At 44.9% G+C, this 14361-nt stretch overlaps 1 protein-coding gene across 10 annotated transcripts in view; it reads right to left on the bottom strand.

Annotated features, from left to right (window-relative positions):
- Positions 1–848, bottom strand: part of TENM2 (teneurin transmembrane protein 2) — a 1297938-nt gene extending 1297090 nt beyond the window's left edge. For 6 of the 10 annotated variants that reach the window (XM_051844428.3, XM_051844429.3, XM_070076400.2 and 3 more), the window contains exon 1: positions 663–847. The gene's annotated coding sequence lies outside the window, so the exon portion shown is untranslated. Of the gene's footprint in view, positions 1–662 lie in introns of all 10 variants that reach the window. The other 4 variants (XM_051844423.3, XM_051844432.3, XM_051844433.3 and 1 more) reach the window with 1 other exon arrangement.
- Between the last annotated feature and the right edge of the window lie 13513 nt (positions 849–14361).

Here is a 14361-nt window from a genome sequence, read left to right as displayed (position 1 = left end):
TATGTGATGCACTAAACCACTTAGATGTTTGTCATCCTTGCAAGCAACCCGAGTAGTGGTGTCTATTATTGCCTCCTGCAAATCTGCAGCAATGTGATGCAAAACAGCATTTTTAAGACATTCTCTTTTGGAATGCAAATGATGCTTCCTGCAATTTTGAATATTTTAGCCAGCATGTACCATCCAGTAGTTCTGGCACCACTGGTATCTGTCATGCTGTCAAAACTGAGTCAAAATGCACTGTAATCCTGGAGAACGATAACCTTAAACATCAATGCAATGTGAAAATGCAGCCTAAAAAAAAATCCCTAAAATTGCGATGAACATTAGAGAGAAACCGGCAGTCCTTCTGCAGAAAAATAAACCGTCTGCTCTACCAATCTTTCCCCTCCCCCCACCCCGAAACTCATGCAACTAATGATGACCTCCCGAAGTGCCGAATTTAAATGTTCCAGCATTCGTCTGAGGATGAAGGAGGAAAAAAATACACAGAAAACCATGAAACAAGTTGCAAACTGCACAAACGCAAGGAGAGAGAGAGAGAGAACTGCAGCTGATTCAGGAGCGATTGCAGAATGAGAAGCAACAGAAAGGAAACAAGGAAAAAAGAAAAGGGGAAAAAAGCCTTAAGCATTAAAGAGTAAGAAGTGAAAAACATTTACCAGCAGCTCGGTCAGTAGCTTCGCTCCCTGACACCATCTACATAGAGAGATAACTTAGCCTAGAGTCTTCGGTCCCAGCTCGCTTTGGAGCAAAATTCCTTCACTTCGAGGGGGCAACACACACCCTCAAGAAAGAGAGAGAGGAAAAGAAGGGGAAAAAATAATCCCAAAGACCAAGACAGGTTTTCCCCCTCCTCCCTCTTACCCGCCCCCCGGACTCCCCAAACGGTGCTCGCTTCTGCACAGCTCTGCCGGCCGTGCCGCTGCGCTGCTGCTGTACTGCCGCGGCTGCTGCTGCTGCTGCCGGTTGGTGCTGCTGCCGCCGCCGCCGCCGCCGCCGCCGCCGCTGCTGCTACTTCGGAAACGATTAGGAGGAGGACGCCCAAGCACGACCTGAGCCTGCGAGCCACCCAGGACCAATGTGCAACCTGCTCTGGAATGAAACCCATAACACACGCACGCACACCCAGTGGCTCCTGCACGCGAGCCCTCGCGCGCACACACGCGCCCACCCGCCCGCCCGCGCGCCGCACGGACACACACACACACATACACACACACATACATGCACACGCGCGCGCACACACAGACACACGCACGCACACAAACACACACGCACACGCACCATCGGAGCGCCGCGCGCCGCCCGCCCGCGCACCAGCGAGGTCCCTGAATGGGGAAAGCGAGCCAATCCCCGGGCCCGGAGCGCGCGCACAGGGCCCGGCCGCCGGGGCTGGGTGGTGGCGCTGGGGCTGCAGCTACTGTGGCTGCGGGGTGCGGAACCAGGGAGGGGCTCGCGGCTGGGAAAGAGGGGCTCTAGGGGCACGTGCACCCCTTTGTCTGCAGAGAGAACCCTAGCCAGGCGTTTCCAGGACCAGATACTGAGCGCGCTAACCCCGGGCGGCGCGGAGTTCAGTGCGGCTCCGAGCTTGTCCCGGAGAGACTCGTTTCCCAGGTCTGCACCCACCGAGGGTTCAGCTCTGCGAAGCCCGATGCACCGCGGCTGCGCCCGGGGCTCTGCCCACAGCGGAGCACAGCAAGCCAAAGCGTCCTGCGGGCTCCCCGAGCATGCCCAGTGCTTGGCCGGACCGCGTTCGATCCTTCCAGGGTTAGGAAGCGACTGCGGAGCTGAGGCAGAGAGCCGGGGAACGCCAGCCTCCAGAGCTTCCAGAGCGAAGACGGAGCTGCTGACCTGCCGCACCTAGACTGCGTGGTGGTTCTGAACCTGCAGCCGCCGACGCGGCCATGGGGAAGCTGGACTTCCGGACCCCAGAACGGAGTTGCTTTTCTGCCTTTCGTAAAGGGACTTCCAAAAGGAAGCAATTCCCAGCGCAGGAGAGGCTGATTGAGCGACAGGGTAATTGACACAAAATGTAACAGGGCCTGGTGGTTGATAGTAACAGCTAAACATGCACTGTTTGCTTACTGTGTGGAGGCTTTGTGGTATACCTGATGCCCGTGGATTACATGATTGTATCCTGCCCAACCATGACAAGGAGACTGTGGTCCCAGCGAAATTTTAGCAAGTGCCAGGCGATTAGCACCAGTGCACCCAGGAATCTCAGCCCAGCACTTTGACTTGGAGCTGCTAGAAAGAGCAGGCTGGGCATTGCTCAGCCCCAGGTACCCAAAACAAGGTCCAGCTGTGGTGACCGCGTCAGTGCTAACAGCCTCTGGCTCTGTCTGCACCTGGCTTGTCTTCAACCACCCACAAAGCTGGAAAAACGGCTTGTCGGAAATGTGCTCATGTCGTAGTAATAATATTCATATTGATAATACTTATCTCTTCACTACACACCCAGGGCATCATATCATTAGGCACTGAGTACTCAGCTTCAACCGTTCAGGAAGCTAACCCTACGCCCTACTACTCAGACAGATGGGGTGGCACTTCCCCAAGGGGCTGGGGCTGGGAACCAATGCAGGGTCTGTCCCAGTATGGACCAGATCCATACTAGTGCTGCTAAAATGGATGTCTTCCTCAACTGCATCCCGAATAAAGCCACGAGATGAGGGCATGGCAGTTACTTTTAATTTTATTCAACAAACACGGATTTTTCTACTAGCATTCACTCATTCAACAGTAATTACTAAGCATTGACTTGCTTTGAGGCACTGTCTTGGAGATGACAGAAGATGACAAAGACATCACCCCTCTTGGAGCCTCTGTTCCAGAAAGGAGGCAGGTGCTCACGCTTATGATGCTAACAGGGGTGATGGGGGAGATTTATTGAGAAGCTGATGGAGTAGGGTATTTCCCTCGCCTGCTCATTTGGCAAACTCCTATCATCCTTCCTCTCTGTTCCAGCATCACTTCTCCAGGAAACCCGTCAGTAACCCCTCTGACTGGGACAACATCCCCCCTCCAGACTATGGGCTTTCAAGCCATCGCGTAACTTTCCTTTTGAAAACTTACAGCCTCCCTGTTCCATTTGTGCTATAAATGAACTAGCCAGTCCCTGGAACCCAAACACACACTACAAGCACAGTGGAAGCAGAGATGTGTCTATTGTTATTTCTCATGGATTCCCCTCATACATGGCAGATATGTTAAAGTCACTCTTATTCTATCTCTGTTTCACACCCACACAAAGCCATACACACCCCTATACACACAGCCAAAAAAAATATTCTTAGGGTACAAACTGTTTTTATTCCCATTTAAGAGATGGGTAAGAGGCAACTGAGAGAAGTAGCTTGCCCCAAATCCCCTACTGGGTTAAGTGGCAGAGAAGGACTCACAGCTCAGGTGTGCCCAGCGCTGAAGGCCACATGACTGACTGTCAGGTTCTCCTGCCTCTCTCATGTTATCCAGTAGCAAATTAGAGTATGGGAAAGGGGCTCCTGGGAAATAAGATGGTTAGATGTAAGGGAGAACATTTTAGGGAAATACAGAAATAAAGAATTCAACATGGGTACCATCATGGTGGCACAGCGGAAGTTAAGCTACTCCCTGCATCATGTGGTGACCATCCCACATGGTCACCAGTTCGAGTCCCTGCTGCTCTACTTCTGATCCAATTCTCTGTGAATGTGCCTGGAAAAGCAGTAGAAGATGGTCCAAATGCTTGGGTCCCTGCACCCATGTAGGATACCCGGAAGAAGCTCCTGACTCCTGGCTTCCACCTGGAATAGCACTGGCTGTTGCAGCCATTTGGGGAGTGATCCAATGGATGGAAGACCTCTCTCTGTCTCTCCTTCTTTCTCTGTGACTCTGCCTCTCAAATAAATAAAATAAATCTTTTTAAAAATAATTCGACATAGGAGGAATTTCAAAAACATGCAATAGGAAATTGGTAATCTTCTACTGAGTGAGTATCATAAGCTGGACACCTTGCTCAGTTCTTTTCTCATTTTAACCTTAACCACAGTTCATGTGACTAACCTCTATTATTCCCATTTTATAGATGGGGATACGGAGTCTCCTCAACAAAACCATACTCACTAGACCATAAACTCTAGAGGTACAGTAACAGTGGTGTGTCTTTTTATATTTTGTAGTTCATCCCACAGTGCCTAGCAGACACTGAACTCACTCTGCCTTCCCACTTATGCACACATATATGCCCAAGGTCTTACAGCTAGTAAATAGCAGAGCTGGTATTTGAGCCTAGGTATGTCCAACTTGTGAGTTTCAGGAGGTATTTGGATAGGGGTGGGGGTCATGTAGGATTTGCTACTTAACCTTGCCCCAGTGCCCTGGTGTTCATCTGGTGCCCAAAGTTGTCCCTGTATTTACCAAGAGGGAGAACCACTGCTAGTGCTTTCCTCTCTCATAACTTCTTAGAAGACATCTCAGATTCAGAGATTTCAAGTTGTTTCTACCAAGCTCAGTCAGTGTCACACTGCAGATCTACATTTTCAACTCCAGCTCCTCTCACTGCACACTTGTGGAACAGGGTGCCATGGATGACAGAGACAATATGTAAGATATTCAGAGGTTCCTGGCTAGGGAGATTAGCAGTGCCCTCACTCACAGAAGAAAGGCTGCCAGAAGCTAAGCAAACCTTCGATAACATCCTTCCCGCCTGTTACCACTCCTGGAGGTTTCACCTTTGTTCAGGACCCTGTTCTTTGCCTTCTGAGGCCTGATCTTGAAGGCAATACACCCTCATCTCCCTGATCGTTTGCAGCAGTGGTTCAAACCACAGGAAAGTAAAAACTGTTTGGAGCAGACTGCTGGGCATGCTCAGTGACAAGAAGAGGCTTTGATTACAAATAGGAAGCTTTTGTTAAACACCTTTCCATTTTGGAGTATTCATAACAGGATCGATGTGGAGCCCTGTGCAAAGATTCCTCGCCTACACCAATCAGATCTGTAAGAATGAGATGCTTAGATATGGAAAAAATATCTCCATCCCATGCCTTTTCTACCCTATCTCCGGTATTCATCTCTCTGTTCTGTCCTCTCTGTAGGTACACACAAAGAGCATCCACAAACTGCATCCATTCTGTTTACATACCTCACAGCTATAGACATATGCGTCTAGCTAAAAATACATACCCGCCCTTGACTGTGGACTTTGCTATTGCAATTGTTTGGCTATGAAGTTGCTCTATACTAAAACATAATGAGTAAAGCAGGGTTGCTAAGAAAAGGTTCACTATTAACCCCTTTCCCCTTTCCTCTTAGAATAAATGTATTACCCAGAGAATGGCTCAGAATCCCTGGGACTCTTGATAACTCCTTCCTATGAATGTTAGGTTGAAGTCTGTGACAAGTGCAGCAGAATCTTTAACTTGTGATGAGAAAACCAGGAGGAGCAACCTTCAAGAAAAACAGTTGGATACTTAAAGTGTTAGTATTTCCTCTAGCACCAAGGACATGAATTCATGAATTTCTAAGCTGTTAGAGAAGTCACTGACCATTTCTAATATTGAGCATTGTTGATGGACACATTTACTCCCCATAAGAGCTCTCTGAAGTATGTACGATCTCCATCTCCATCTCCATCTTATTGATGAGGGAACCGAGGCTTTGAAAGCACAAACCATGACACTCAAGTCATGCAGCTAGCAAGTAACCAAAATGGAATTGAGCCCAAGTCTGAATGAAGCCAAAATCTGTTTGTTAAATTCTGCATTCTGCTCCCTTACCCTCTGATTCCTTATTCCCATGAAAGCAGAAGTGAGAAGAGTTTACTTGATGTGTGCACTACATTGTTTGCAATAATATCACTATCCTCCAAGAACACTTTAACTCAGATGAATCACCTCTCTGCAGGATCATTATTAGGTTTATTTGGCAAATTAGAAAACTGATGTCCGTGAGCTTGGTGGGCAGGACCAATCAAAATGAGTGTCACTGGAGCAAAGGCCTCTCAGTCCCTACAGGCAAGACTCTACTCCCTTCGCTTTTAAAGAGAACTACAGTGCAAGTGTCAATGACTTTTCAGGTCATTCTCTCTCAACAGACATTCTCATCGATGTCCTAGAATCCTTTACAAGGTCTATGTACAGGAAGTTGTCACTTTGATTAGGATAGTAAATTTAGAAATAGAAACTTAATTTTTTTACTCACTTAGGGATGTAAGGTTGTATCCAGTGTCTTACACATCCTTGATAAGATATACTGGGGAACAGGCATTGGGGTGAGCTAGTTAGGATACCCACATTCCATATGGGACTACCTGGATTTGATATCTCGTTGTTTTCCTGATCCCAGCTTCCTGTTGGGGTGGGAAGCATCAGGTAATGGCTCAAGTACTTGGGTTCCTGGCATGTGAGTGGGAAACCTGGATTGAGTTCCCGGCTCCTAGCTTCCACCTGGCCCTGTTCTGTCCACTGTGGATATGTGCAGAATGAAGCACATTCTGCAAATGGGATGGGAGCTCTCTCTTTCTTTCTATATCCCTCTGCTTCTCTACTTCACAAAAATATAATACAGAAAGGAACTTGAAAAAGGAGAAGATGCAGTAGATGCTGATTTCTTGTTTTTAAGAGAACTCAGGGAAAATCCTTCAAAAAGGGATCCAGACATGCCAGGTTAATCTACTGCCATCTAGTTCACACATGGGCCAGCATTTTCAGTTTTGCATAGCAATTCCTTGTATAGAAAAAAGATAACTGATAAGAGTGTTGGTTCTGTAACTCAAGAGTAGAGATATTATATGGCATCTTGTACGGTTATCATTCATCTTTCCAGAAGTCAGTCAGATAAAATAAATGATGTCCAAAGAGCTCACAAAGATGTAGCACTCTCTGAATTTAAATTCTGAAAACCCTGCATACAGTTGCTCAGAGCCCCAGAACTCTAATTTTATGCAGTATTCTAATAGGTGTGAATTTGCAAGCCCATAGGGAACTAGAAAATAGGAGGCCAACTGCTATTGTTAGCAAATTAATAATAGCAAGCAACAGAAAGTGATAACCAGAGAATAAAGTAGATAAAATTTAAATTTCCCCCCAAATATTTGAAAAGCTTAATTTAATGTGTAGGGAAGCCTCCCAATACTTTATTTTAATAGAACTTCTGGATATCAGATTTCATTGTTGTGGGAGAGCAAATGATGTGAATGATGTTGATTCAGAATCCATGCTTCAATTGTTGCATAATGCCAGAAAAACAGAGCTTGGAATCCTCAACCTACCGCTTAAAGGCCTTCTTATCACGGCCACGAGCAGCACCCACTATTCTTCCCATGAGCCAATGCAGTTGATCAGTAGTGATTGCCAGCAAAGTGCTCATAGGAGGGATTTGGAGGACAGATTCACACCACTGACGGTTGTCAGTAAGGAGACAGGTTTGTGATAGTTGCTGCAGGTGGGGACCCAATATGTGCCCCAAATGCCACCCATTTCCCAAAAAAGGGCCAGGCCACAGTTCCTAGATTCTATCCTCTGTCGCTTTCCCCTCATTGTGATTCGAGTCAAAGTCGATGATTCTCAAACAACTGTAATTTTACTGCCGTCAGGTTTCCTCCCTTATTTTGGCTGCCTCCGAACTATGCACTTGCTTATTGGTGCCACTAGTCAGTTTCCTTCTCTGTATCCCGCTCCTGTGTCATCTACAATAAAAGCATTCCCTGAATGCCCTTGCCCGAAATTGTCTCCCTTTCTTTTGCAGATGTTTTCTTGTTCATGTCCCAAACAGCTCATTATATTAAAGCTGTGTATGTTTTTGCCTTCTCTTTCCCACCGTACAACAAACACCTTGAATGCAATAACCCTGCCTGGATCATCTTTGAATCCATCACCGTGATTCACACAAAGACTTGCACTGAATAAAGTGTATGCTATAGGAATATATAAACAAATGAATGGCGGGTGCTCAATATTTGTTGAATTAATGAACCTGAGATTATTATTACTACTCTCCCGCTATGTCACAAAGAGATTAAGCAATGTTTCCTAGGCTAGAGAATAGGGCTAATGTTTTGGAGCATCTAGGAACAGCTGGACTCTAGGGAGATGGTGACAAAGCAGCAGATCCACAGGTGTTCATGGGGCTGCAGAAGAGACAGGAAAGTACACTGGCGGAATAGGTGACATTGATACTTTGGACACAACAGGACATTTTTTGTGTTGAATTTGCTGGCAGGTCAATAAAAATCTGATACACACAGTGCATTAGAGAATCTTATATAATATTTTAATGCATTTACTGTCAAGGGGCACAACACTAAAAGAACGTTTTGTGCTGGTCAGTGTTTGTATGCATGGATGTGTGTGTTCACATACTCATGCTTGTGGGGTTGCAGAGAGTAATAGGGGAGTGCGGAGACTCCACAAGATATGAAATAACCCCAAAAGAAACTGATGATTCCCTTAAGACGAAAGAGAAAACATCGTTGAATAAATAATACCTTTCAAGAGGCTTAATACATTGTAAAGAGCATTTTCACTGATTGGTAGAAATTCTTTTTGATTAATTAATTAGTTAATGTTTTCAAAGCACTTTCAAGATGAAAAACATTTCATGAGGGCTACATAATTTTCATTTTTTCTATCTACCCTGATTTCCCACATTTGTAGCTTTCTTGTTCTCTCAAGTTGCTCACTAAGCCACATACGCTCACGGTGGCATGACATGGAACACTCTCAGAGAAGTGAGACACAGAGATGGGCTGCCAGCCAGCAGAGACCAAGGAGAAATCTGAAAATATATTTGAAAATTATATTTGAAATACATTCAATCATAAAAGTCAAATGGAGAGGAGCATCATGCAGAAAAGTAGTCTGATTCTCTACTAGAGGAATTCTCTCTGCTCCCTGGAAAGGAAGCTCAAGTGTTTTACACAACGCCTGGATTAACATTTCTTAAAGACTCATTTATTTATTTGAAAGGCAGAGTTACAGACAGAGAATGAAGGGAAGAGGGAGAGGAAGAGAGAGAAAGAGGGGATGGGGGGGGGGGGGAGAGAGATCTTCTATGTGCTGGTTTACTCCCAAAATGGCCCCCTGGCTGGGCCAGGCTGAAACCATGAACTAGGAACTCCATCCAAGTCTCCCACATGGGTTGCAGGGGCCCAAGTAATTTGGCCATCTTCTGCTTCTTTCCCAGGCTCATTAGCAGGGAGCTGGATTGAAGTAGAGCAACCAGAACTGAAACTGGTGCCTATATGGGATGCTGATGTCACAGGCGATGGCTTTCCCTGCTACACTACAATGCTGGCCCCTTCACCTGACTTTCTGTGTATTGACCTAGACCCCTAAATCCTCTCAGCATCAAGTGATGTGACACCATGGTGATGAGGAAGCCCTGGATCATGAGTCTTTAATTTCCCTCTGACTAAGGTAACCAATACTTTCCCATTTATTTATTTTGAAAGCTTCACAATAGAGCAAAAAGAACAAGGCCTTCAGAAAAGAGCTTCAACTCATCTCTGCCTCTTATCAGCTGTGTGACCTAGGTCCTCTGTATTTAACATTTCTGAACCTCAATAAACCCATTTATAAAATGGGGGCATAAAAGCTTTTCTCCTAGATTTGAAAACACATGGGAATTTTTGGAGCTCAGCAAATGAAATGCGAGAGTAGGGTCACTGGCATGCTGAGTACCTTGAACCAAGGGACACTGGAGGGTCTCGGAAGTCAACTCCAAACAGGCCTCACTGATTTTCTGCTGCCCTCCTCTCTCTTTCCCTTCATTCTTCCCCAATGTGAATTGTCGAAAATAGAATTCCTATTTCCCAAGACAGGTGAAAGGAACTAGAACCCTTTCCCCTACAAAGCAAGTCATAGAACCTAAAAAATTCCCTCTCACAACCTCTGACTTTTCTGTGTGAGGGATATCTATGGAAAGTTCTCTGACTTAACTCTGCCCAATATCACCACATAAGACCTTCATCCCAGAAGGGTTCTCTTCTGTTTGGGAAGAAGAACTGTTACAACAGAGAGGACAGGAGCAATCTATAAAGACAGGCCTTGCACGGTTTCCCCACTCAGCCTGCAACTGGTAAATCCCGTTCTTCTGTCCAACACATTTCTACCCAGCTACCCCTGTTTCACTGAACCTGAATGTACAGCAGACGTTTCCCCTGTCTCTTTGGGCCATCTTTCGGAAGACTCCTGGGCCACATTTTGTGTATTTAATTTATGTGTTTTCTCTTGTTACTTTGTCTTTTGCTATCAGAATCCACTGGGACTCTCCAGACAAAGATAGATATAGTCTTTCCTCCTCCACAAAGGCAACCAGCAATATGCAGAGTGTAGAGGGTGCTCCATCAACATAGTTCCATCCTATTCTCCCTATTCTCTTGCTCTTCTTTCTCCTGGTTTCCTCCCACTCAAGTTTAAGCAATCTGTCCTGTTGAAGGATATGTCAACAAATTTCTAAGTATCACCTTCCAACAACGAGGTAGGGGATAAAATCTTTCCATCAAAACCCACTATCTGGTGTCACAGCGTCCCCAGAGACACACAAGCAACAATGAGATGAGTAGGATGGGTATTCTCCGAATTAGAAAAGCTAAGAAGAATCAGCATTGTGGCAACAAATTCAGTGGTACCAAAGAAAAAAGTAAGGCAGGTGTGCAGAATTCACCATCCTCTGGCTGCAGGCTGCTCATTAAAGTGGGTATAATTAATTCTTTTTTCAGATATGATAAGGGGAAGCTGAAGCCATCATCCAGGGAAGAACAGGGCAGAGGCCATCTCACCCTCTACCTCTGCTTGCCATGTGATCTCCACCAAGTGGCATGTCCTCTTTGAGCCACCCTTTTATTCTCATCCAATACATGGTTGCTGATTCTTAATCAGGGATGTGGGGAGCAGACTCCCAAGAAGAGGGCTTGGGAGAGTGCCTAAAGGTCAGCACCGACGTTTGTTTCCAGTGTGAGTCAGAGGAAGTGCTTATGGGAAGCTGCTCAGGGTGAAGTGGGGGTGGGGGAGGGGAAGGAAGGGCCCAGGAGCTACAGCAGCACCAGCAAGGGGCGTTCTTAGAATGCACCACGCCCTCCAGCCGTGAGGGAAGGCTGAGCAACCGCCTTCGATTGTGCTGTCAAGAGGCCCCAGGGTCCCTCTCCCACAACGTCCTCTCACACACTCTAGGCTCTGAGAGGCAGGAGAGCTGGATCACACAGGAGATATTGAACGGGTTGGAAATCAACTTCCGTTTTCTCTTTCTTTTTTCCTTCCTGAAAGCCTGTGATCAGTTCGCAGCCATCAAGAAGCATCCTCAGAGAAGTAACAGGTTAAGGGCAGGGGAGTGCCCTCCGCCGTGTCACCTGTGAGGAGGCGAGATGCTGTAAGGACAGGGTCCTAGCTGCCTTACCTCTTCACTGCTAGACTCCGAGAGCACTCTCCAGTGCCCTGTGAAGACGTCACCGGGACTTAAAGGGGGCACGACGCCTTCCAAACTGAAGCCAACTTTGAGAAACAAGGACTTGAAGGATGTTTCCTTCTGAGACTAAAGAATCTAAATCCTCTTCTGCCAGCCTAGATTCCACCCCACCCCCACCAAGGAATGCTTCAAATAATAACAGGAACAGCTGCCAAATAATTGTCAGAGAGGATTAGCATTACCGGTGACCAAACTGTGAGCCTTCGGTCTTCTGGCCAACCAGCTGGGGAGCAGAGCCAGCTCCCCAAAGCAGTCTCCCTAGAAAACAGAGATGTAGCCCTTTTTCCAGGGCTCCCGGACTCCAGGACTCCGGCAGCATTTAGCACTGCCTATGAAGCAGACCACCTATTTTCGGAACAGACCAGACACCGGGCACGTTGCCCTCACTTCTATTCTACCATCAAAACCAAACATGAAAGGTAAAGGTAAGAAATAAATAAAACAGCCATTAAGGGATTTAGGTTGGGATATGTAATTACCCCTTTGCTACCCCCCAAGTGCATCCCCAATGGTTTCCAAACCTCTACAGAGAAAGTGCTAACAGCCTAGAGCACAGCCATGGTCCCTGGAAAGAAACAATGGGAAAGGGGAACAAGGGCCAATAATCCAACTCAATTCACCTTTCAGTGATGAGAAGGAGCAAGCAGTAGTTGTAGCAAAGGACTCAGTGCCATGCCATTTTGTGGGTAGATAATGCACACACAGTGTAAGAGACTGAAGCATAAATTGATTTGAGAGCCCAGCAGGGTAAAACACAAAACAAAACACCAAGGAAGTAAAAGACGACTGGAAAACTCTTGTTGGGAATGTTTCCCACCAATAATTTCCTTATGAGTGATGTTCTCTCCAAAGACAAAAACTGCATCTGGAGCTTGGTTGTTGTGGAATAATAATTAAGCTGTGGCTTGGGATGCCTGCATCCCTTCCCAGAGTGCCTGGGATTAAGTCCCTCTTCTACTTTGGATTCCAGCTTCCTGCTAATGCACACCCTGAGAGGCAGCACATGATGGCCCAAGGACTTGGGTCCCTGCCACTCATGGGGAGGAAAGGATTGAGTACCTAACTCCTGGCTCCCGTCTAGCACAATCCTAGATGTTGTGGACATTAGGGTAGTGAACTACCAGATGGTTTCTCCAATTCTTCCTTCCTTCCTTCTTTACTTCCTTCCTTCCTCTCTCTCGGCCTTTCAAATAAATAAGTAAACTTTTAAAATATTGCATCTGTATGCTTATATTTAAGTCTCTTTATCTTATTTTATCATGTAATTCCTTTCTTAAATAGTTTTGGAGGCTCCCTATTGCCTTTAAAATGAGGTTCAAATGCAACAACCTTGAACTTGACCTAACATCAAATACTGTCTTCCCTCATTTCCCAATCATGGACCCAACACAGTGGTCACAAACGCTCACTGTCTTTCTGTAGATACATCATGTTCTGTGTCTTAGCATGCCCTGTGTCTCCTTCTCCTTTGCCATGTTTGGTGAGCTATTTTTCTTTCAAAGATTTGCTTTATGGAATAACATTATTATGAAATCTTTCCAGAGTCCTTCAGGAAGAATTCAGAATTCAGAATTCTCTAGTCTGTGCTTCTAAGCCTGTTATACCGGACAACCTTACTATATATTTTCTGATATTGCAGTAATCATCTTAATTGTGTAATGACTTGCTAGAATGTTGAATTATTTGAGGGTCTATGTCCATGTCTTAGTAATTTAAATGGCAGATGCTTGCTTACAGAAGGCAATCCATTTCTCCCCCCACATAAATAAAGACTTCCTATATTTATTGTTTGAATAACAGTTCATCTCCCTTCCTTTCTAACTCTCTCAATGACTGAGATCATGTGATCATGACTGAGACACACAATACAATCTAGAGGCAACATACACAAATTGCAGTGTCAAATGTTAAGACCCTAGTATACTTATGAAAATTTCTACCAATAAGCCTGAAACTAAAAACAGTGGTTACTCTGAGAGCTACCACACTGTCATCACTTTGGTAACATATTCATATATTGATAATTAGCAGACAGCCTTGCATATACTTGTAATGCATTTGATTAATCAATTTTTGCCATTATATTCTATTTTAAAAATTTATTCATATGGTTTAAAAGCATGCTGCTTATTTTGCATAAATTGTATATATTTAATTTTTGTCTTAATAAAACTATATTTTTTAAGAGTCATTACATTCATTCCATTTAAAATGATTCTACCACATGCAAAACAATGTATTAGATACTGATTAGATCCTGCATTATGAAAAGTTTTGTCATAGGTTAAAGAATTTTCTTAGGTCAATGCATGTTCCCAGCACTTTACCAACCAAAAATTTCCATAAATGAGCACATTTGTAAGCAGAAAATTATTGCTGTCCCTTATAAAGAGGGTCCTTGGACAATGCAGTTGCTATTGATCTAAAAGAATTATCAAATAAAAAAAGGTGTTTTGTATACCTTCAGGATTAAGAATGTTCAGTTAGTGTAATATATGAGATATCCCAAAAATTAATGGTAACTCTTCTCAACCAGAATATTTTATCAAACACAATACCCTAGTCCGTTGTCACATGGAAGATTTATGATATGATGGTTATCATTGTTGCCAGACACAAATAAACATCTTTCTTGCCCCATTAGAATTCTCTTTGTTTCTCTATATAGTTTTCCAATATTGTGTGGAAGGTGTATTATGGATGAAATTACAAATCTGCTCTGCATACACGGACTGCCACTCAGAGTCAGATGTAGCCTGTATCTCTATTCAGATACATAATGTAACTCCAAAATCAGGCTGCTGGAAAAGGTAAGAGTTCATGAAAATAAAAGTGTGTTTTGAAGATAACACCGTGCCCACCAAGTTCTACCCTGGTCTGAGTTTCACTCCTTGCTCATTGGTGAACTGAAGACTC

This window comes from Oryctolagus cuniculus, chromosome 6 (assembly GCF_051225735.1).
Source record: "Oryctolagus cuniculus isolate XC-2025 breed Fujian yellow rabbit chromosome 6, ASM5122573v1, whole genome shotgun sequence".
NCBI lineage: Eukaryota > Metazoa > Chordata > Mammalia > Lagomorpha > Leporidae > Oryctolagus > Oryctolagus cuniculus.
This window is presented reverse-complemented; position numbering and strand designations above follow the sequence as displayed.